Below are 24,463 nucleotides of genomic sequence, written 5' to 3'. Positions count from 1 at the left end.
AAGAAACAGGGCACATGGCAGGAATACAGAGAAGTGATTCGAAAGAGGCAACACCTAGCACAGTACTCAAACCAAAAGAGCTCTCACTCTCATTTGGAAGAGTAGATGAAAGAATGCCAGACGTGGATCAGAGGGCAGGGCTGCTGGTTCACCTGGGCCTCTGGTGCAACGTGTGGTCAGGTGGTTAACCTCCTCAGCCTCATTCCATGGTCTTTAAAATGGGAATAGCCACATCCCCACTGCCCACCTAACTAACCTCATCAAGTTGTAGAGAAGCTCACACAGTCAATGAAGAGACAGAATATAAAACAGTGCTATCAAGTGTTATTCAGGAGTCAGGAGCTATTGTTCCTATGCTTCCCACTGGATGGGCAGGAAGGCCATGGCAGGCCCAGCAGCAGAAGTAGAAGCTCAGGGTTAGGAGAGAAGAGTGGACGAGACCTGCCTGTGTCTCTCAGCTCACAGCTCATGCTGGCTCCAAGGAGTCCCCACAGTGCCCCTTCCTCCTCTGGGCCCTGGGCCCCATGCACACATCAGCAGACCAGAACCACCTCTTCGTCAAGGAGAGAGGTCTGGCCCTTCCCCAGCCTGGGCAACTTGAGCTGAGCTGCCCTGGACCAACGCCCGTCTATCAGAAAACCCATTCCTGCATTACTTGACTAAGGCCACTCTGCATGGTGTAAATATCACTCAGCTGGTGCGACGATTTGAATCTTTGTCCCCTCTAAAACATAAGTTGAAACTTAATCCCCAGGGTGGCAGTATTGAGAGATGGGGCTTTTAAGAGGTGCTTGGGTCCTGAGGGCTCTGCTCTCATGAATGGATGAGTGAATTCCTGGAGTCATAGTTAACATGGGAGTGGGACTGGTGGCTTTATAAGAAGAGGAAGAGAGAGCTGAGTTAGCACACTCATCCCCCTCACCATATAATGCCTTGTGTTACCTCAGGACTCCACAGAAAGTCACCACCAGCAAGAAGGCCCTCACCAGATGTAGCCCTTGACCTTACACTTATCAGCCTCCATAACTGTAATAAATAAATTCCTTTTCTTTACAAGTTACTCAGCTTCAGGTATTCTGTTGTAAGCAACAGAAAACAGACTAAGACACCTGGGGTGCTGCAAACCTCCACTCTGGTGTCACCTCTGCCTCACTTGAGCTGTGTGACTTAGGGGTGGGCATCCAACTCTTAGGAACCCTGTTTCCATATCTGCAAATAAGGGATTTCCAAGATCAGACTTTCTCAATCTCAGCACCATTGACATTTCAGGTTAGATGATTCCATATTGTGGGAAGCTATTCTATGCATATTTAGAGTCTGGCCTCGACCCACCAGAGGCTAGTAGCACATACCCACGCCCACCATGACAACCAAAAATATTTCCAGACATTACCAAATCCCCCGCAGTTGAGAACAACTAACCTAGCTGATTCCTTAGGGCTTCCAACCTGCTTGGACTTCTCCAGCCCAGGCACTCTGCCTTCAGTACAGGCTTCCTTTGCTTGAGACAAATGCCCCCTCATATCAACCACCACCTCCTCTTTAACAACCACACCCAAAACAAAGGCATTCACCTCTCTCCATGGGTTTCTTCAGTTACCTGCATTCTTGTATTCCATTTAAATGGTTGTCAGGCATGGAAATCAGAGCAGAAAGGACCCAGCTGTCACGTCACAGGGTCCAAAGGAAAAGGGAGATTTCTGGAATGACCTTGGAGTCAAGCAGGTCTGAATCTGAATCCTGGCTTTGCTCTGTGTCCTTCACCAATTCACAGAATCTCTCCAAGCTTCGACTTCCTGTGTATAAAGTAGGAAAATAAAATAATTCCATGGGGCCAACATGAGGATTAACTAAGTGTTGAAAGGGCCTGATGCTGTGTTTCCTCCACAGTGGCCTCTGGATGTGTGGTCACTTCTGCTCTGCTCTGCAGTTGTGTTGATGGCAACGAACTCAGTGATGGGGAGTCCTTCCAGCACTTTGACCTGACCCCTTTCTCAAACCTAAGTTGACACTGCATGGCTTTGCTCCATCTCTCTTGGCTGTGGCAGCATGTGGCCAGAGGCCCTGGCCCATTTTCATCTGGCCTCAGCAATAGATGCCTGGTCCACGGGCCAGCTCTCCAGTAGGAAAGCCAGTCCTCATCTTCAGAGCTCTGCCACCAACACGAAGCAATTAAGCCCAACTTCACATCGTATGGATGCATCCGGACTAAGTGGGAAAAGCTGCTGGGGAATTCATTACTTGCTGAAAACAGAATCCTCTTAACCCTGCTTCATCTCCCTTCCTACCCGCCCTCCCCAGTCCTCACAGTTCAGTAATTTAATAGGAAGGAAACAGAACCAACAGGAAACGGAGCTGCCTGTCTGTTTGCAATAAACACAATAGAATCTCACTTCAGAACAAATCCAGGAGCACAGGCTCGGCTATGAGTCATGCCTACTGATGAAGCATCTCCCTTCCCCACTGCAGCAATGAGGCCCTCCCCAAGACCAGGAAAGGCATGCAGAGAAAGCACATAAGCACATGAATTCTGCAGTGTGTGTGTGATGTTGGCCTGTCTGCTCAGCCTTCTCTCTGTCAGATAGAAAACATCAGAGCAGACCAATAACTTCTGGAGGCCTTGAACAAGTTAGCTACTCTATGCCTCAATGCCTTATTTGTTAAGCAGAGGTAGTAAGAGTACATTACCACATAAGGAGGTTGTGAGGATTGAGTGAGTTAATACATAAAGCACTTAGGACAGTACCCGGGATATACTTACTACTATATAAGAGTGCCATGTTTTTGTTGTCATCATCATTATTATTATCCTCAGTCTCTGTTCCTTATTTGGGGACCCCAGAGAGAGATGAGATCCAACACAGCACTATTATCCAAGCTTTCATTATTGTAATCACAATCAAAGCCAATGATGATTGAGAACTGACTGTGTGTATGTTTCTTCATTCTCTATGGCCATTCTGTGTGGCTCAATATTATCTCCATTTTATAGAAAAGAAAACAGGCTTAGGGAGTTTGGGAGACCTATCCAAGGACACCAATAAGCAAAGGAGCCACTAGATGTCACATCCAATTTGGCTTAGGTCTCTTCACTCCAGAGCCTGAATGTCACTGGGTGGCATGGCCTGCATTTCCCAGCACTTCCAGAAATTTCTGAAACACAGAGCACATTTCTTGCCACAATGGGGTTGCAAACAACAGAAAGTGATTTTGCCTAACTTAAGCAAAAAGGGATACCAGGGAAGGAGAGGCTCTGGGAATCCACTGGAAGGCTGGGACCCAGGCCTGGATGCTGCTAGGGGGCACAGACAGTTCCTGGAGACAGGAAGAACAGAAATGGTCCTACCGCAGGAGTGGCAGGTCCAGGCATCACCAATGGATGACGTTTGCAACCTTCTCGCATTTGCTCAAGGTTCAAATTCTAGGGAAAAAAGCATCTGTTTGGCAGGGTTTGGGTCACATGTCCCCTTCATGTTTATTGGAAGTCAGAGATCTGCCAGACTAAAGACACTGGACAAAAGGTAATTATCCCAAAGGATACCAAGGCGCTATTAGGAATGAGACATGGATGCCAGAGGGCCCCAAGGCATGCTTGCCGGCACCACGAGGCTTCCAAGAGTTTTCACATCACAGCACACGAGGAAAAGAGTGAGTCCTCTAATGGGGGGTGAGTCAAGTTACCTTGGGTGTGACAGAGCTAAATAAGAATCCTAATGTGCTAGAGTTTGAAGGAATCTTGGAATTATCTCATCTAGCCTCCCCCCTTCCCTTTTTTTTTTTACAGACAAGGAAAGAAAAAATAGTGGGTTACCAGAGCCGCACCACATGTTGGTGGTAGAGCCAGGACAAACAAAGGATTCTGCAGCCCATCAGCGCCTCTTCCACTAAAATACTAATGATCTCCCACTATCCAGAAGCGTTGCCACCTATTCCAAACACCAAGTCAGGCCACCGTGCAGTCCCAGAGATCTTTCTGGGGTCTGGAAAATCAGGTCAGTCATCTATTCTAGAGCCTCCCTTTCCTGAGCAGCCAGCCAGAGATGCCTTTAGGGGAAGCAGAGAACCATAGAGAAAGGGGTAGTTCAGCCAACCTCGAGACACCTGTCCACACACATTGGCTCTGAATGGGGAGAAGAGTTGTTGCTCATGCCTTTCCCCTTCTCCATCCCCCTCCCAGGCTCCTGTGATCCTTTGCTGTATCCTCCCATCCCTGAAGGGGTCCTCATCATTCACTGTAACCAGACTTCCCAGTATTCTGATGTGGGGAAGTCTGGGGGTTCTTTCGGCTGAGACACACCCAGGTGTCACACTTAGATAAAGATGGCTCTGTCTGTTCTTGGTGTTTTGAGTTGTGACATCTGGACTGCCATTGCTAGTGCTCTAATTTAGAATTTGCATCCCCGCAGAGGCAGAAATAAGAAACAAGGGGCGAGCAGGGGAGTGGGGGGTGGGGCGGAATATGTGCTCCCAGGTGCTAAAGGGGTGGCCCCTGCCAAAAAAAATTAATAAATGCTAGTTTTTGCAAATTCTAGCTCAGCTATGTGCCTATAAGGAATGTGGGCACAACCATATATGACATTACCCAGGGGCATCATTAACCTGTCAACTCCATGCATTCCTTGTTTATATACTAAGTCAAGGTCATGCAGATAAAAGTCTACAAAACAGGGTTCAGTGTATACTGTCCAGGTGATGGGTGCATCAAAATCTCACGAATCACCCCTAAAGAACTTACTCATGTAACCAAACACCACCTGTTCCCCAATAACCTATGGAAATAAAACATTTTAAAAAAAAAAAAAAAGTTACATATCACCTAGTCAAACTTCTGGATGGGGAAGAAAATTCATTGCCCCAAACGCTTTATAAAAAGCTTCTGAGGCCAGGCACGGTGGCTCATACCTGTAATCCCAGTACTGTGGGAGGCCAAGGCAGGTGGATCAACTGAGGTCAGGAGTTCAAGACCAGCCAGGCCAACATGGCAAAACCCGACCTCTGCCAAAAAGAAAAAAATTAGCCAGGAGTGGTGGTGCACGCCTGTAGTCCTAGCTACTCGGGAGGCTGAGGCAGGAGAATGGTGTGAACCCAGGAGGCGGAGCTTGCAGTGAGCTAAGATCGTGCCACTGCACTCCAGCCTGGGCAACAGAGCGAGACTCTCTCAAAAAAAGAAAAACAAAAACGCTTCTGAGAGTGTTGATGCTGCTACCAGAACAATGGCTTAGACAAGAGCAGACTTTCTCTGAGAAGGCAGAAAGTAATTAATACATTGCTCTTCCTCATTTCCAAATGCAATAAAGCTTGTGTTCCCATATATTAAAATGGGGCACTCTTCAAAATTTTCAAGATCATCACAAGCAATAAAACACTGAGACACTGTCACAGATGGGAGGAAGCTAAGGACCTCTGACAACTACACACAACATGGGATCCCAGCTTGGCTCCTGGAACAGAAAAAAAGACATTCGTGGAAAAGCTGGTGAATTCTGAAGTCTGTAATTAATAGTATTGTACCAAAAAAGGTGAACAGCAAAGCAAGCTGGATGAAGGGCATTTGGGAATTCTGCACTATCTTTACAACTTTCTTGAAAATTCAAACTAAAAAGTTAATTAAATTGGGGAAGAGATCTCAGATAGGGCAAAGGATGGACCACCCCTTGGTACTAAGCCCAGCATGGGTGTGAAGGGAAGCCTTGGATGAGGCACATTTAAGAGAAAATCTAGCTTAACCTCACTCAGGCCTTGAACGTTCAGAAACACTTTGGCAGAAATGCCAGAGAAAGGAAGCAAAGAAAATGCCGAGAGTTACTCGAGTTAACAAGCAGCACCAGCAAAAAACCCAGGAGAGATCATGGGGACTTATCTCATCCTTGTGAAAATACAAAGCAAAAAAAAACATCAGGCTGGGCCAGCTTGGGTGGTAAGCTCCCAGATTTAAAAAAAGAAGAAAAAATTAAAAAAAAATCTGTGATATTTAGTAAAGGAAAACCTTAAAATTTTAAAGTATTAAAAAGGGAGCCAAGGGGTCAGGCAAACAAAGGGTGGAGAGGGGACAAAGATAAGCACCGGTGTCCTCTGGTCACAGGAGAGCAGAAATCAATCTGACTGTGCAAACAAACTCCCTGAAAGCCAAGCATGCCCTTGCCAAGTCCAACTCACCATTCTGAGGCTCCCTACCGGATTGACTGCTGGTAAATATCATGACTGCACAGCGCCCCACGTGGTGAGCAGGCTGAGTCTTGCATAGGGGCTCCCCTGGCTGTACATCTAGAGCTTGGAAAATCGCAAAACCCCAAACACTCCCCAGCATCTCCACCTACAATCTGCAGCCACCTCTTGGCTGAGCTCACCCAAAATACTTTCAGCTGAAAAGCAAAGGTAGCAAAAACTCCAGGAGGTGGTCTTTGCATCCAGGACACATCGCAGAGTCTGTAAGCTTTGACTCTCGGTTTTTCTTCTTTTTCCACACATTTATTTGTTCATCCAGCAGCTGCGTAACTGCCCAATGGGTTCACCTTGCCCGCTGCCTAGACACAGCTGATACCGCTGCCTAGACACAGCTGATATATCAAGACAGGGGAATTACAATAGAGAAAGAGTAATTCACTGCAGAGCCTGCTGTGTGGGAGACCGGAGTTTTATTATTACTCAAAGGATCAGAGTTTTTAAGGACAACTTGGTGGGTGGGGGTAAGCCAGTGAGCCAGGAGTGCTGATTGGTTAGGTTGGAGATGAAATTTTAGGAAGCTGAAGCTGTCCTCTGGTGCTGAGTCAGTTCCTGGGTGGCGGCCACAAGATCAGATGAACCAGTTTATCAATCTGGGTGTTGTCAGCTGATCCATCAAGTGCAGGGTCTGCAAAATATCTCAAGCAGTGATCTTAGTAACAGTTTAGGGAGGCTCAGAATCTTGTAGCCTCCAGCCACATGATTCCTAAACCATAATTTATAATCTTGTGTAATTTATTAGTCTTACAAAGGCAGTCTAGTGCCCAGGCAAGAAGGAGGTTTGTTTTGGGAAAGGGCTGCCATCGTCTTTGTTTTAAACTAGAAACTAAGTTCCTCCCTAGGTTAGTTCAGCCTACACCCAAGAAGGAACACCGCAGCTTAAAGGTTAGAAGCAAGATGGAGTCAGTTAAGTTAGATCTCTTTCACTGTCTCAGTCATTATTTTGCAACGGCAGTTTCAGTGGCACAAGCTGATTCTCAGAATTCTTGCAGATTTGATCTTAACTTCATTAACTAGCCTGCCAAGTTATGCCATTAGATATGAGTTCTAAATTTCTTTTCAAAGAATCAATATGTCAGTATATTCAATTCTTTGCCTTCTACTTTTAAACTTCATCATAAAGCAACCTTTTTGTATTACCTGCTCCACCCTGACATTCCAATTATCTGCCACCTGCTCTGCCCTGACTCATCCTCCTCACTGCATAACCACGTTTTCCCACCAAACCACTCGCCCCGTCACGCTCTTTAAATTAGCCAATCAGAATTAATTTAGCCTGTGCAGTCTAATCCTAGCCAATAGGGGAACAACACAGCAGCAGGGGCCACAGCCCTTTCCCTCCCTTGTCCAGGTGTGTGCTCACCATTGCTCCATCTGTAAGGACTCACCTTTCTATAGAAGTACATTGCCTTGCTGAGAATTAAAAAGAAAATTTTACATTCAAGTGCTATTTCTTTTGTGGCACCAAAACGTTATAATACCCATCTCAGAGTTAAGGAAGCCGATGGTCAGTAATGTTAGTTAAGCTCAGGTGACTAACAAGGGGCAAAGTTGGGGCAAAAATAGGTCAAACTTGAGGGCCAAAATTGTGTCCTCAACATCATAGTAGTGAATTGCTTACCATGTGTAAGGCTATGGGAGAATATAGACAACTTTTTTTTAATGGTCCCTGTCCTCAAACAGATAAACGAAGAGACCAAAAATGCCCACATATAATTCAATCGAATAAACATTTATTAATAATTAAATCTAAATGATAGAAGTGGGACATGAAATTGCAATGGAAGTTTAAATGGATTCTTAAACTATAAGAGGCATGCTCTAAGAAAAAAGTTAACATGCAATTAAAATTCCAAATTATTTTGGCAAAACTGAAGGGACATGATCACTATTTCACTTGTGTAATTGTTGGAGAGATATATTTAACTATGTATAAATGTAAACACAATAGAATATGAATTCATATTAGAACTTCTAATTCACTGGAGAGGAAGAAAAAGGAATAAACTTTATCAACCTAACAAAAATAAGTAAAGCAGAAATGAGGGAACCAATAGAAAGTGTAATAAACAGAAAGCATAAAATTAAATGGCAGGAGTGAGACCAAACCTCCTGGATGCCAAATTCATGTGAGAGGGTTAAATTCCACTATGAAATGATAAAGGTCCTTGGGGATGGGTTGGAAAAACAAAAATCCAATTATATGCAATTTATAAGAGATGGACCTAAAACAAAATGATACAGGGAAGGTGAAAACAATTGGATAAGCAAACATGTATCAGACAAAAGCAAACAAAAGGAAACATGGATAGAGATATTAAGGGCTAAGAATAGAATGTTAGGCCAAAAATTTAAACAGTTTAAAGAAAGGATATTCTTAATGATAAAAGGGCACTCCATGAAGAAGTAGCTATAGTCATGAAAATGTATGCAGTGAACAATCTACAAGGCAAAGGCTCTTAGAAATGCAAGGCAAATTCAATTTAAAAAAAAAAAAAAAGCACAGTGGGAATCCAAAACATCACTCTTCAAATTCTGTAAATTAAACAGACAAAAGAAGTATAGACATCATTTTGGCAACATAATTATCAATCCTGATTTAATAGATATGTAGAAAGAGAACCGTGTACACTAAAAAGGAAAATATATTCTTTTTTTTCTTTTTTTTGAGATAGTCTTGCTCTGTTGCCCAGGCTGGAGTGCAGTGGCGTGATCTTGGCTCACTGCAAGCTCCGCCTCCCAGGTTCATGCCATTCTTCTGCCTCAGCCTCCCGAGTAACTGGGACTACAGGCGCCTGCCACCACACCACGCCCAGCTAATTTTTTTGTATTTTTAGTAGAGACGGGGTTTCACCATGTTAGCCAGGATGGTCTCGATCTCCTGACCTTGTGATCCACCTGCCTCGGCCTCCCAAAGTGCTCAGATTACAGACATGAGCCACCGCGCCAGGCCCCAGAAAATATATTCTTTATTCCCATAGAAGACTTAAAAATAGGGACCATGTACTTAACCACATATGCTATTTTCTAAAAAGTTAGTATTTTACAGGTCATGCTAATTGACTATAATTATACAAATTCAGAAGCTAATAATTAACAGATAAGCAAACAAAAAATTTTAATCATTGGGGAAACCTGAAAATTATCCTTTAAATAACTCGGGAATTTTTTTAATTATTAGAAATAAAATGACAAAATTGCCGAGTACAGTGGCTCAAGCCTGTAATCCCAGCTACTTAGGAGGATAAGGTGGGAGGATCACTTGGACTCAGGAGTTTTAGATCAGCCTGGGCAACAAAGTAAGATCCCATCTCTAAAAAAATAAAAATAAAAAAATTAGCCAGATGTGGTGGTGCATGCCTGTAGTCCCAAGTGCTCGGTAGATTGAGGTGTAAGGATAGCTTAAGCCTAGAAGTTCAAGGCTGCAGTGAGCTATAATCACACTACTGCACTCCAGCCTAAGTGAAAGAGCAAGACCTTGGTCTCTAAAAAGAAAAAAAACAAGAAAGATAAAATTATTTAGGGCTAAAAAAAATTAGATCACTTCTTTTCAAACTCTTTGGGATATGGCTAAACCCATACTTAGAGGAAAATTCAGTCTTAAATTATTTATTAATAACTATCAGAAAGATTTTAAAACAAATTACGTAAGTAATGAGCACATGAGAAAATATTCAACATCATTAATCTTCAGAGAAATTTAAACCATGATAAAATACCACTACATACCTGCTTAAATTGATAAAATGAAAAAGACATCATGTAATGGAAAAGATAGACACCATTGAAGAGGATGTTGAGTAACCAGAACTCTCGTACTTATTGGTAAGAATGTAAAATGGTTGTAACCAACTTTGGAGAACTGTTTGGCAGTTTCTTAATAAGTTAAATGTACATCTACCCTATAAGGTTGAAATTTTACTTCTAAGTTTTTGTGATTTAATTAATTATTTTAAAGTGTTTAGAATGGGGCCTGGTACACAGTATAGGGTCAATAACTAATAGTCATTATTATTTCAAAAGAAAGGAGTCTGTGGCTTATACTCCAGGTGATTTGGTAAAGTTAAGCTCTCGTTCCCTATTAGAAGGTCTTGTACTTTAATGATGAGATCACTTATCAAGTAGTGTGAGCACCCCAACCTCACTAGGAGACTTTACTTCTGTCTTTTTCTATGAACAGTAACAGAAAACATCTTAACAGGGATGATACCCACTAGGCCATCTGAGCCAGAAAACAGGTGTAAAACCTAAATGTCCTATTGCCATTTCCTCCAATCTCCTTTCCCAAAATGCAGGGACCAGCTGAAGGCAGAAGATCAATGCTGAGGGGCACTGACAAGTCCCTTGCTTATCTGCAAGCTGAAAACATTTCGCCCATGCCCTTATCTGTGAATATCCATCCATGGAGGGCAGCACAATGTAGAGAAAGCAGCAGGTACTTGGGTGGAGTCCACCGGGTCTGAATTCCAGCACTGTGGCCTGGGCCAGTCCCTGCACCACCTTCCCCACTGGGATAACCAAGAGGATGACAGGCACCTGAGATATTTCACCCAAAGCAGCCTCCAGGACATGGCTTGTGATACATTTTAATTCTCTTGTTTAGTCAGATCTTTCTCAGTTGCAAGCATCTCCTTTGAAATTTTAATTGCCTGTACTGTTTGAATTTTGCTTACAATGAGCATGTATCACTATATAATCAGAAGAAACAACAAAGATATTCCCTCTACTTGGGGGAAAAAAACACAATTACTCTGGACAAATAACCTTCTAAGCATTGATCAGCTAATCCCTTGATGAGGCAGGCTGGATAAAGGTGTATGGGATGGGCGGGCAACGAAAACTGTCAACAATAACAACACCACCTTACAGTTGCATAACACTTGTCCATATACAAGGCATTTTCAAGCATGTGATTTTGATTTGTTCTAACAACAAAGCAGCACAAGCTCTTCTTCCCTCCAGGTATCTGCCCTCCCCTGCCTTACTGCAGGGTTCTGTGGCCCCATCAGAGAAGCTGTCAGTGGCTGTTTCAATAGACACAACTTTCTCTCCATTATGCCATCCTCCATCCTGCTCTGTATCCGTCCAGAGCACTGATCACTACCTGAACCTAAATACACACAGATCTATATTTATATCTTTTTTTATTTATCTAGATAAATCTAGCACCCAGTACGTGTTAAGAATTAAATAAAGAGGAAAGAAACATGAAAGGTGGCTCAACAGTCAAGGAGAGGTATATTTTAGAGAAAGCAAACCTGAGAGTGGCTTCTGGCTGAGTTAGGTCAGAGCACACTCTCTTACAGACTAAGAGATTCTAAGGATTCAGGGTGGGAGAGTTTGTCAGAGGCTTGGACTGCTTCTGTGTCTCTTTGTTGGGCTTCTCTGGGAAGGAGAGTTGTGTCTGTTCTCATACATCTTTCTGCAGCTGCAGCATACCCCTGAGTCTGCTTTTAGCTTCTCTATCTTAGGGCATCCTGAAGGGAAAGGAATGTGCTTATTAAGGCCCACTGTTTTACTCGGGTCCATTGTATGAGGGTGAAGTTTGGCAGTTACCCAAGAGACTTTCTCCCCACCTCCCTCTGTGCCCGAGCTGTCTTATCTGTGTTTTACTGTCTGCTCTTTCTGGTTGCTTGTTGTTAGAAGAGAAGTGATTTCCTTGAAATGCATGAGGCTAGAAAGGGAGCTGGAACTTAAAGTGGCAGTGTTTATCTGAGATGACGGTGCTCCTGCTCTGTCAGTATGTATGTAGCCTATCTCCCCTATCAGAATGCAAGCTCTGGGAGATACAGAATTGTGTCTGCCTTACTTGCTGTTGTATCACCAGGGGTACATAGTAGGCACTCAGTAAATTTGCATTGTGTGAATGAATGGCTGTGATAGGCAACCTCTAGGATGGCCCCCAATGATCTCTCCTTATGGAACCCATCCCCTTATGGTATTTCCCCTCCTTGAGTACAAGCTGAACTGAGTGACTCTGTTCTTACAAATAGAATACAGCAGAAGTGATGGAAGCCAACGTGATAAAGGTCATTTCCAAGATTCGGTTATACAAGGACTTTTGGGAGTGCTTTCAGATTCTCCCATGGATCACCAGCTCCTCTGTCATGAGAACACTCAGGCAGTTCATAGAGAGGCCTGTGTGGTGAAAAACTACTATGGCCTGAGTTGTGTTCCCCCAAAATTCGTACATTGAAGCCCTAGGCCCCAGTGTGACTACATTTGGAGATAGGGCCTTCAAAGAGGTAATTAAGGTTAACTGAGAACATGAGGGTGGGGTCTAATCCAGTAGAACTAGTGTCCTTATAAGAATGGGAAGAGATCCCAGGGATGCACAGGCACAGAGAAAAGGCCACGTGAGGACACAGCAAGAAGGCGGCCATCTGCAAGCCAAGGATAGAGGCCTCAGGAGAGACCAACCCAGCCAGCCCCTTAATCTTGGACTTCCAGGCTCCAGAACTGTGAGAAAATCAAGTCCTGTGGTGTAAGCCACCCAGTCTGTGGTATTTTGTTACAGCCCCAGCAGACAGGAACCAAGGGTATGCGAGTGAACTTGAAGTTGAGCCTTAAGATGACTGCAGTCTTGGCCCACGGCTTGATTACAATCTCATGAGAGACCCAAAGCCAGAAGTACCCAGCTAAGCTGTGCCCAGATTCCTGACCAACAGAACTGAGAGATAATAAAATGTTTGTTGTTTTAAGCCACTACATTTTGGTGTAATAACGCAACCATAGGCCACTAATATAGTGAGTGAACACTTCCCTGAGTTAGATAAAGACTGGTATTATCATTGGCCCCTGTTCATGGGCAAGAAAGCTAAGCCTCCAAAAGGCAGAGTGACTTGCCTAAGGTCAAACAGCCTGGCAGAACCTGTCAAGGGAGAGCAGAGGAAATCAAAGATGAAGTTCGGCCTCCGTGCAAGTTTTGCTATGGGCAACCTGCCAGGCCTATTCAGCTGGGGACATCAAGATACACAGAACATTCCTGAAATACCCCAGAGTGTCACCTTAATGGTCTCCTTGGAGTCTTTGCTGCCAGAGTTGAACGAGAATTGGAGTTTTAACAAGGTTCACCTTGGTGACCTGGCCACATGCAGTAACAAGCCCCCTTGGACATAGTCTAAGAGAACCACCTCCGTCACACCAAACAGTGTGCTACTGAGGCTCATGTCAGAAAAAAATCCTAATGTTTGTGGTCTTATCAGAAATTATAACAGCAAAGACTTACAGAACATTTACTGTGTTCTAGGCAGTGCTCTAAGCACTTTATTATATTCATTTAATTCTCTGAGGTAATTCTACAATCATCCTCATTTTATAGATGAGGAAACTGAGGCACCTAAAGGGGCTGAGCAGTTTGCCCAAGGTCGTACAGCTAGCCAGTGATAGAACCAAGATTTAAGGCCAGGTAGTTTAACTCCAGAGTTAATACTCTGACAAATTTTTCTCTAGGTCTTTGCATTATTTAATATCGCCAGTATAATAGTAAGTAATTTGCTGGCAAGGCTCTATATCCCAAAGCCTCTCTAGCTTTTAAATATCAAAGTGAAAAATAATCACAGCACATGAAGGCATCTTGCCATGCCCCAAGGAGAACCTTTCAGGGGCTCCCCACTGCCCTCAGAGTGGCTGATGAGGCCCCCCCAGGTTCTGGCTCCCAGCCTGCACTCACTACTCCCGCCCCCACTCAATCAGCCTGATTTCCTCTTTGCTGTAACCCAGACACCCCACATCCTGTGCCTCCCTGCCTTTGCGCGGGCTCTGCCTGGGAAATCACCTTCACTCATCTCCCTTCCTGCTAAACATTGTCTATTCTTTACTTCTGGGGAGTTTCACCTTCACACCAGTCAGGAGCCTTAGTCCTGCCCCCACCACCCTGGAAACCCTGGCCTGGCACTAGTGTGTTACCCCCTCTCACTCCCTCTCCCACTGGACTCTGATTTCTGCAAGGGCAAAAGCAGCTTATTTGTCTTTATATTCCCAGCAATTAGCACAGCACCTGGTTCCTATTAAGTACCAGTTTGTTGAATGAACACAAGCCCTCCAAAGAACCTAGCAACACTGTTTCATTACTCACTCCAACTGTCTCCACTGGGCGGTCCTGGAGCATAGAACACACCAGGGCTATACTGGAAGGGGCCCAACAGAGATGCCAGTTTAATCCAATCCCTTCAGTGAACAGGTGGAAAAACATTGCCTCAACTAGTCAAGGGCATAATAGGAGCACAGTGGGGTCAAGTTTCCAGACGTCTGAGCCCCCACCAAAACACTCAAAGTCATCTATATTTGTTTCCTGTTGCTGCTGTGAGAGATTGTCACTATTTTTGGAGGGTTTTTTGTTTTGTTTTGTTTTGTTTTGTTTTGTTTTTGTTTTTGTTTGAGTCTTGCTCTGTTGCCCAGGCTGGAGTGCAGTGACGCAATCTCACCTCACTGCAATCTCTGCCTTCCAGGTTCAAGTGATTCTCCTGCCTCAGCCTCCCGAGCAGCTGAGATTACAGGCACGTGCCACCTCACCTGGCTGATTTTTGTATTTTTAGTAGAAATGGGGTTTCATCATGTTGGGCAAGCTGGTCTCAAACTCCTGGATTGTCACAAATTTAGTAACTTAAAAACAACATGCATTTATTATCTTATAGTTCTAGAGATCAGAAGTCCAAAATGGATCTCACTGAGCTAACACATCAAGGCGTTGGCCGGGCTGTGTTCACTCTGGAGGCTCTAAGAATTATTGGCTCCCTTGCCATCCCAGCTTCCAGAGGCCACCTGTGTTCCTTAACTTGTGACCCCTTTCTTCTTCAGAACCCACAGTGTAACATCGTCAAATCTCCCTCTTCTTGGATCTCATGCTTCTGACATCTCCTCCTGCCTCTCCTGTCCCCTTCTTTTCCTTAGAAGGACCCTATAATAAGGACCCAGAATAATCTCATCTCATGACCCTTAATTTAATCAAGGCTGCAAAATCCCTCTGCCATGTAAAGCAACATGTTCACAGGTTCTGGAGATTGGGACGTGAACATCTTTGAGGAGCCACTGTTTGGTCTACCACAGCATCCTTATGTTTCTGATGTAAAAACACTCACGATCTGACAGCATCTTCCATGGGCAAGATGAAAACAAAACTTCACCAATATTCAAACATATTTCATTGTCTTTTTCCATTGTCTAAATGTCTAGTTTTGAAGAACTAGTAAAAGTGGTTTATATATATTTATATAAAATATATTATATACTAATAACTACAGTATATTCCTCTGTAACATTTATGTTTTAGGCATCCATTTCTAATATACTAATCCTTCTGATTGATTCCTTACAGTCTGTAATACCTAATATGCAAAGAGAGTGGATAGAAGGAAGTAATGTTTAATGAGTATTGCTATATGTCAGGCACTCTGGGTCTTATCTAATTTAAACCTCACAATAGCTTTCTGACCTTGGCTCTATTATCTCCCATTTCATAGATGAACAAACTGACTCTTAGATGAGGTAACTTATCTGATAGAGCCAATAAGTGACAGAACGGGTTTGAAACCCAGATTTATTTGACTCCAGAACTCATGGTCTTTCCACTAGACCTAGTGGTGTCCCCAAAAAGTTCAACTTTCTTTTAGCTGCCTGGTTTATTGATTGATCCAGAGAAAAAGGGCAAAGAGGGGCAGAGGAGAAAGAGAGAGAGAGAAAGAGAGAGCAGGTTGGATAAATTTGGGTGGAAATTTCCATGTGGAAAGCAACTTTGGGGAAGCCCTTCTCAAGGGAGTATGGATGCTGTCCACCAAAATCTGCAGTGAGGTCCAGGAGACTGCTGGTTGCTAGGCAACTCCTCTTGGACCACACTCCACATCAATCTAATTAGCAGATTTCACCTGAGTTCCAACAGTTGCTAGGTAACTCTCTGACTGGGGCCTTTTCCTCTCCCCTTCAAACCATTTCTGATCCCAAAAGAAAAGAAGAGTGTGTTTGTAAAAAAAAAAAAAAAAAAAAAAAAAAATCCACTGATGGTATATCTATCTACAAAATTCCCCTGTGCTTTCATTATATCCACCAAGAGTAAGTAAACCCAGGAAATGGAATTCAGTGGCTCTGATGTTGCAAAAAAGGGGATCCATGAGCCAGAGAACTGATTCTTTAGGAACAAAAGACATATGGGACAAGAAAAGGCCAGAGACTTGGGCCGGGCATGGTGGCTCATGCCTGTAATCCCAGCACTTTGGGAGGCTGAGGCGGGCGGATCACGAGGTCAGGAGATCGAGACCATCCTGGCAAACACGGTGAAATCCTGTCTCTACTAAAAATACAAAAATTAGCCGGGCGTGGTGGCAGGTGCCTGTAGTCCCAGCTACTCGGGAGTCTGAGGCAGGAGAATGGCGTGAACCTGGGAGGTGGAGCCTGCAGTGAGCCGAGATCGCAGCCACTGCACTCCAGCCTGGGCGACAGAGAGAGACTCCATCTCAAAATAAATAATAAATAAATAAATAAATAGGCCAGAGACCAGGTTGAACTATGTTTGTGAACCACTTCAGACAAGAATTCCTATTGGTGACTCTAAAAGGACTGCGCTTGGAGCACCCTGAGAGGGAGGAAGGGAGGCTAATATTTATGGAGCACCTGTTATGTACCTGGCAACAGGTTTGATGGTTTCGCAAACACATCATTTAATCTCCACAAAATTTCAGTGAGTTGGGTAGCTGTTACCATCTACATTTTACCAATGAGAAATTGCAGTTCAGAAATAGCAAGTAATTTGATCACAATCACTTGCCCAGAGGAACTTTAAGTTAAAGACAGGACTGTCTGACTAAATTTCATGCATGATCTTTCCACTATTCGCTGCACATTCTCCTGTCTCCATGGGGCTATCTCCACAGGATGAGAAGTACTATCATTCATTCAATATAACTTCAGTATTAAAACACTACTGCAAACGAAGATGCAAGCAGAAAAAGGGTAAATTCCCTTCCCCCGTTCATTGCCAGGGACTTAACATTACCCTAAGGCAGTGAGTGATTCTCAAACGTTTAATCCCGGGATGACTTCCCAGTCTTAAAAATGAGTGAGGACCCCAAAGAGCTCTTGTTTATGTAGGTAACATCTATCAATACTTGCCATATCAGAAATTAAAACTGAGAAATCTCTACAAGTGTACACACTAATTCATCTTTAAAGTAACTAATAAACTCATTGCATGTTAACATAAATATCTATTTTTACATAAAATAACTATTTTCCAAAAAAAATAGTGAGAAGAGTGGCACTGTTTTCCATTATTGCAGACTACTTTGATGGCTAGCTTCACAGAAGACTTGGGTTCTCGTGCCTGCTTCTGCATTCAGTCTGTAGCATCGTCACATGCCAGGCATCCCCTGGAACATTTCATTCTCCTCCACCGTACACCGGTGAGTCAATGACAGTAACATAAGCAAATATTATTATGAAAATAGTTTTGACCTTGAGGACCCTCTGAAAGAAATCTCAGAATCTCCCAGGGCTCCCCAGAACATGCTTTGAGAACCACTGCCTTAAGGCATAATAGCTAGAAAGCCCAGAATGCATTCTGTGCATTCCCTGTGTTCCCTCTGTTTTTTCAGACAATCGTTTAAGAAAGCCCACATCTTTCTTGCCTGTAGCATTTTATGACCCCTGAGAACCCTCAACTATCCCTCAGGTGTGCTGTCTTTGCAATGCCATCTGTGAAAAACAAGATTCAGATACTGGCTCCAGACTAACAGGAATGGTTAGAAATATCAAAACACATAGCTTCTGTCTTCCCAGCAACCTTTCCCCCACCTCTTCCAGTAACTGGTACAGGAAGAAGCAAGAGACCCTCTGGCCTGTGATTGGTAGAAGGGATAGGCACTGGACTCAGCCAGGCCAATCAGAGCCCTTCCCTGAATTTTTTCACCCTGTCTCGCAATTTATCTTTCCCCTGAGGTATTAGCATGTTATACTGGATCACCAGCTTTATGTTGGTGCTTTACAGTCATCCGTCCTGCCCTCCCACCTCAACCCCACACTATGATGTCACATGTTGGGAATTCTATCAGATGATTTCTAACAGAGCTTTTAACATTGAGGTTCTGCCCCAGGTTTGTTTGCTGAACAAATGTCTCATTGCCACTGAAAAGTCTCATCTTGGCTGCCCATCAAAGTCCACAGCCTGGAACACTCACGGGCATCTCTCTGCTTCCTCCAATCCTCCCATGCACTTACCCAAATTCCTTTTCCAGGGACTCAACCCTTCTCTGCTTTCACAGCAGTGGCGAAGCAGCTCAGGATGTACATATGCAGCTCCCCACCTTGCAGCTAAGTGCCATGGTAGAACATGCCTTTTGTCTTTGTGTGAGCCATTCCCAAGTCAGCTCAACACACTTTAGCAAGCATTTATTGAGCACCTACTATGCGCTGGACACTGTACTGAAAATACAGAAACATAAAAGTCAGTCCTGATCCTCAAAGAGCTCACATATAGGAGGGAAGATGAGACATAACCAATAACTACAATAAGAGCTAGTTGATAAGGTTTATAAATCACCTAGGACTCTTACAGTACAAATGATAGAACAGGCACCCAAAACTGGCTTATGCAAAAAGAAGGATTATTGGTTTTCCTAACTGACAAATCTAACAGACATTAGCTTTGTGCTGGTTTTTTCCACTTACCTCCCCGAACCCAGATCCATTCTCTGCCCTTCTCTGCTGTGTTCTGTGTCTGGAAGGCTGACCTTAATCTCTGGCTTTGATTGTGTCCAATCGATGCAGGGCCAGCAGAAGATGAGAAGGCTCCAGGAGGGTATGGTCAGAGCATTTGTCTCCCCCAGCCCATTCCCACTTCCTCCCTGCCTCATCACAGTCTGCCAATGGCTGCATTCCTCTGCCACCACCATCCCCCCTTCCATGGCTCAGCTCCTATCAGGCTCTGGTAACACTGTTCCCTCCCCTCACCCCTTCAGGACTACGGGTACTAACAGCTTCCCACTGTTGCTAGTCCCTGAGTGATTCACTGTGCTTTCTCATTCCCCTAATCCTCCTCCACACCTCTGCAAATACCCCTGGCATTAGCCTTTCTTCAGTTATGCCCTTTTAAGTATTCCATCTGTTTCCTGCTGAGAATCTGACATAAGTTTGATGCAGAGCCCCAACTGATGACATCAAGAACTGGTTTCTTCTCTAGGTTCTGCTACACCCATTGGCTCAATGCTCAGGCAAGGTCTCCCCTCATGGCAACAGGGTGGCTACTGCTGAATAGAGCCTCCCAGCCTCGAGCTGTCAAGATCCCAGGCAGTGGAAAGGGACTATCTCTCTTTCCTGTAGCATCCACTGAATTCTGGTCACCTGCCCACCCCTGAACCAATCACTGTGGCTCGAGAAATTCAGTGGTCCGACATGCCAGGTGTGGCCATAGGATCCACCCCCAAAGCCAGCAATGGAGCCATCTTGATCTAACACCTGTGGCCTTAAGCATGAGGAAGGAGTAGCCCAAAGGAAATTCTAGGTGCTGTCACCAAAAGAAGGAGGAATGGGCCTGGGTTGCCCCAAAACAAGGAACTTAACTTCAGTGCATCACAAAAGAAAGAACCAGGTGGAGATAGAGGGATGAGGGGAGCCACCAGTAACAGAGATTGTCCCTCTGTTGATTATGCCAGAACGTTCATTGCCCCCTTTTACTTCAAAGGTTATTCTCAGCCTAACATGCTCACTATCTCTCACCAAGAGGGTGAGACACCTTTGTATATTCCTCTATGATTCTCTGGACCATAGACTTCTCCCAGAATACTCACAGGAATATGCCTGCTGCCACTTCATTTCAAAGTAATAAACTAACCCAAAAGCTGAAGTTGAGGCATATGCCAAACCTCATCAGACTTGGTGACTTCTTTCAAAATTATCATAATATGCATGGATATGTGTGAACTTCCAAGAAATAAGTTGTAACAGACATCCCCTTTTATTCCATTTAATGCAGCAAATATATTGCATGCTAAAGTGGAAGAATTTTGTAAATTGAAAAGCACCATGCAAATAGCAGCCATAATTAAAGCCATGTTTAAGGAATGTGCTGGGCCCTGTCCCACCTGCTCAGCCCTGTAAGATTGCAATCCCAGCCTCCATGCCTGGCAGCCAGTACTACCAAAGGCAGATGCTTCACATCCACTATCTAACTTCCAAACTGCCCGTTCCACTACCCCACATCCCAGCCTGCTGCAAATCACAAAGCCTTGTGACCTCATTACTCTGGGTGTCTTCCGTCTTCAGACTTGAGCCTTCCAGGTAGGACCTTGTCTCCACTCCTGCACAGTTAAGTCTTGCCCTGGCTGCACTGTCTCAGACCACATGACAGAGGGCCTCCCTCTGATCCAGGAAGGGCAAATACTCCCTTTCAAGATGCTGTTGGTTCTGGTGTCCTCCTGACCTTTCAGAAAGAGTGCACAACTCTGAAGAATCCTGAGCCACGGCCCCTGAGAACAACACATCAATTATCTTCCAGGGTGGTCACGATATCAAATGCGGGGAGAGAATGGGATACAGCAAGCCCCTAGAAAGAACTCTTTGATCGTGAGACTCTGGCACACGTATCCATCAGTGTCTTAGAGTCTAAAACAATGGCTGATAATCTTGTAATCAATTAAATCTGATTCCTCTCTTGCCAATTTGTTGCCCTTCTGCACTTTCTCCTCCCTCAATTTGGATATCGATATCTGTGGCCATACAATTTAGATGTGAAAAGAAAAAATTGTAGGATCACATGACCTATTTTCAAATGTAGGCACTGTCCCTTATCAGCTGCGTGACCTCAGGCAATTCATTTAACCTCTCTGAACCTCAATGGTAAAATAAGGATAACCATTCTGCTCTACCCAGCTCATAGATGCCTGCAGATTAAATGAGACAGTGAGTAGAACACAGTAGGTGCTCGAAAAAGATGTGTGTGAACTATTACTATTTTACCATTATCATTACTGTATCGGTCTGGTCTCACATTGCTAATAAAGACATACTAAGACTGGGTAATTTATAAAGGAAAGAGATTTAATTGACTCACAGTTCCACATGGCTGGGAGGCCTCACAATCATGGTGGAAGGCAAATGAGGAGCAAAGTCACATCTTATATCACGGCAGGCAAGAGCGTGGCCGGGGGAACTCCCCTTTATAAAATCATTGGATCTCGTGAGACTTATTCACTATCATGAGAACAGTACAGGAAAGACCGATGATTCAATTACCTCCCACTGGGCCCCTCCCACAACACATGGGAATTATAGGAGCTACAATTCAGGATGAGATTTGGGTGGGGACACAGCCAAACCATATGAATTACTATTAATAAAACTTGAGGGGACATAAGTCCCATTTTTCCCCTTCCAATAACCATACAGCACCCCCCAAATCACCCCTCCAATACAGTCACCTACTTCAACCAAGCTCATGCCCCTCCCTGACCACTAGGGCACTGTTTACCTCATATATTTCTCTTTAAAAGTATCATTACTTGGAACTCATCTCTCCATAGAAACCCAGAGAATAAATAGAAGCAGCAGGTTTTCAGTAGTTTTCACTCTGACTGCTTCAATTAAATAAACTCCACACAACTCTTCCATTAGCATGTGGGTGGAGAAGCCGGCAATGTCTCAGCGACCCTCGCTCCATGGTTCACTTAGACCATGCAATTATTTTCAGCCAATAACGTCTCCTTGGCTGGTCTTGTTATGAGTAACCTGTGCCAATGTCTGCATGAAGAGATGTGGTTGGGACAAATCTGCTATAACCTTCACATCTCTTACAAGTGTTGAAATTACAAATGTTTTTCGAATCATGAAATTCTTTATCAAGTAATTTTTTTTCTTCCAGTGTTTCTCCAGTGTCTTCTATTGGCAGACTCTTGAACTTATAAAAAGGGGTGAGCAATAAATAAATGGAAACAGGAATCCTCAGCTTGGTTGAGAATGTACAAAATATAATCTATATAAGGAAAGTCCTATGCCTGGGGTGGGGGGGGGGCACTCCACAAGTCAATGTGTACCAGGTAGGGTTCCTATATCTTTCCCTATGAAGGCTTTCTTCAGGGCCACAGGTAGCCTGCTTTCTTGTTCCCACCAGATACAGCCAGGTAGCCTCTCCAAGATGTGACTTGGCTGGCTGCCAGAGGAAGAGATTTCACTGCAGTGAGATGAAGTTGCTGAGGAACAAGAAGAGAAACCCTGACTTTGGCGTCAGTGAAAGATGTGGGGAGTGAAGGATGAGGGTGCCCAGAGTCCACACCTGCTGCAAGGGAAGCAGTTCTGCATTTGGATTTAGAAAGCTCGAGAATGAAACAGAAAAGTGCCACCTGTCTACCAGGAAAACAATAAAGTAGCTTGAAAGAATGATTCCAGTTTGCAAAAACTAACATGGAAGAATCTCCAAAACAGATTGTTAAAAGAAAAAAAGCCAGTTGCTACTTATCTACAGTATTCCATGCATGTAAAAGAACACACAAGAGCATGCAAAATAAAACTATGTATTTCTATTGCTATATATATATATATATATATATATATATATATATAGTGTGTGTGTGTGTGTGTGTGTGTGTACATGTGTAGAAAAAGATCGGGAATGTTAAACACCTAACTATTAATGGCAGAGTCCTGAAGACTGGGTTTGGGGTCAGGGGAAGAAAACTCAGATCCCACCACTTTCAATTTTTGTGTTAAGTTCATTCTGATTTTCCCCCATTCTGCACGTGGGAAATTTGAGATCTTAAAAAATTACCCAGAGGCCCAGAGAAGTCTCTGGCCTTTTGCACAAACATTGAACATCTTTGCTTTTATACCTGAAGATAATGGTCTTTGCTCCCTTTGTGCACCTGTGCGTATAGTAGGTATCGTGTGCACATGCTTCCTCTAGCTAGTGATTCTCAGACACTGCCATCACAGTTCTTACTCGGGTACTCTTGCTTCTGTGGCCACATCAGCGTCTCTGCATCCTGGCTACCCTTACTGTGGTCAGATCGTACTAAACTCTCACCAGGATTATTTCAAGAGACTCCTAAGTGGTCTCCCTGCCTTGCTCTGCTCTACCCTACACTTAACTCCAGAGAGAGTTATCTAAACCACAGATTCAGCAGCATTACCACTTAAAACTCTTCAATGACTCTTGTCTATTTCCACAATAGTTCTCAACTTCAGGGTACACCAGAATCACCTGGGAGCTTCTTTAAAATGCAGATTTCTGGGTCCCTCCTTCAAAGACTCTGATTGTGCAAACCCTGATTTGTTTTTAACAAGCATTTTGGATGTGCTAATGTAAAGACTATGGGGATCAAACTTTGCAAAACACTAATCTTAGGCTAAAGAAGCCCTAGTTCCTTAGCATGGCCATCAGATTCTTTATAACCTGGTGCTTACCTACTTCTCCAGGCTTACCTTGCACCTCTCCGCACCTCACACATTTCCTCCCAGCAACACAGAACAGCTTCTTGTCCCCCACTTGCTGTTTTGCCCCCAATGTTGTTGTCCTCAGCTGTCCCATAAGGCTCTCCTTGCTCATCCACCAACACTCTTCATCTGGCTGATGCCTACACAACCTTTAAAACTCAGCTCAGGCATCACCTCCCCCAAGAAACCTTCCCCAACACTCCCAGCTTATGTTACATGCCCCCACCTCATCCTTCTAATAGGTAAGGTACATGTTAGGCACAGCTCTTATGCTGTTTCCTGGATTTTTTAGAATTCCTGGATTCTGAGGTCCTTGTAGCAAGTCTGTGTCTTACTCATCACTTGACTTCCACAAGAGCTAGCACAGAGCTTGGCACACTGTGGGCAGTTATCGGGGCATGCAGTTACAGTGGTACACTGTCGGCAGTGTGCTGATGGTTGGATGAGGCCACAGCAGGGGAAGACTTTTCAGATAACACTTCCTTGAATCCACAAGAGCAAGTTGGCCAAGAGATGATACACTTGCCCCCAGCCCCTCCTCAATCAGACAATGTTTCTACTCAACCTAAACTTTGGTATTTTTCCAGCCACACACACACACACACAAAATGCATCTAGCAGAAGTTTGGCTCCAAAAAATTCAATAACCACTGCAACTGAGAAAGAGGATTTTGCCCAACCCCCTTAGTAAACCAGATAGTCTTATGCTGGGTGAGGTTCTTATTCATCTCACAGTTTGCCATCATTCTATCTCCTGACCCTATCCTCACTACCAAATGATTTTTAATTTCTGGAAAATACTCACAAGGACCTTACCTCTAGAGAGCAA

The 24,463-nt window shown here is 44.0% G+C and overlaps 1 long non-coding RNA gene across 1 annotated transcript in view; it reads right to left on the bottom strand.

Annotated features, from left to right (window-relative positions):
* The window catches only part of LOC134808974 (uncharacterized), a 53,690-nt gene that overhangs the window by 3,756 nt on the left and 25,471 nt on the right, over nt 1-24,463 (bottom strand). The window contains exon 2 of the long non-coding RNA XR_010153341.1: nt 1,601-1,796. This is a non-coding gene — a long non-coding RNA (uncharacterized LOC134808974). The remainder of the gene's footprint in view (nt 1-1,600; nt 1,797-24,463) is intronic.

The sequence above is a fragment of the Pan troglodytes genome, chromosome 19, assembly GCF_028858775.2.
Source record: "Pan troglodytes isolate AG18354 chromosome 19, NHGRI_mPanTro3-v2.0_pri, whole genome shotgun sequence".
Taxonomy (NCBI): Eukaryota; Metazoa; Chordata; class Mammalia; order Primates; family Hominidae; genus Pan; species Pan troglodytes.
This window is presented reverse-complemented; position numbering and strand designations above follow the sequence as displayed.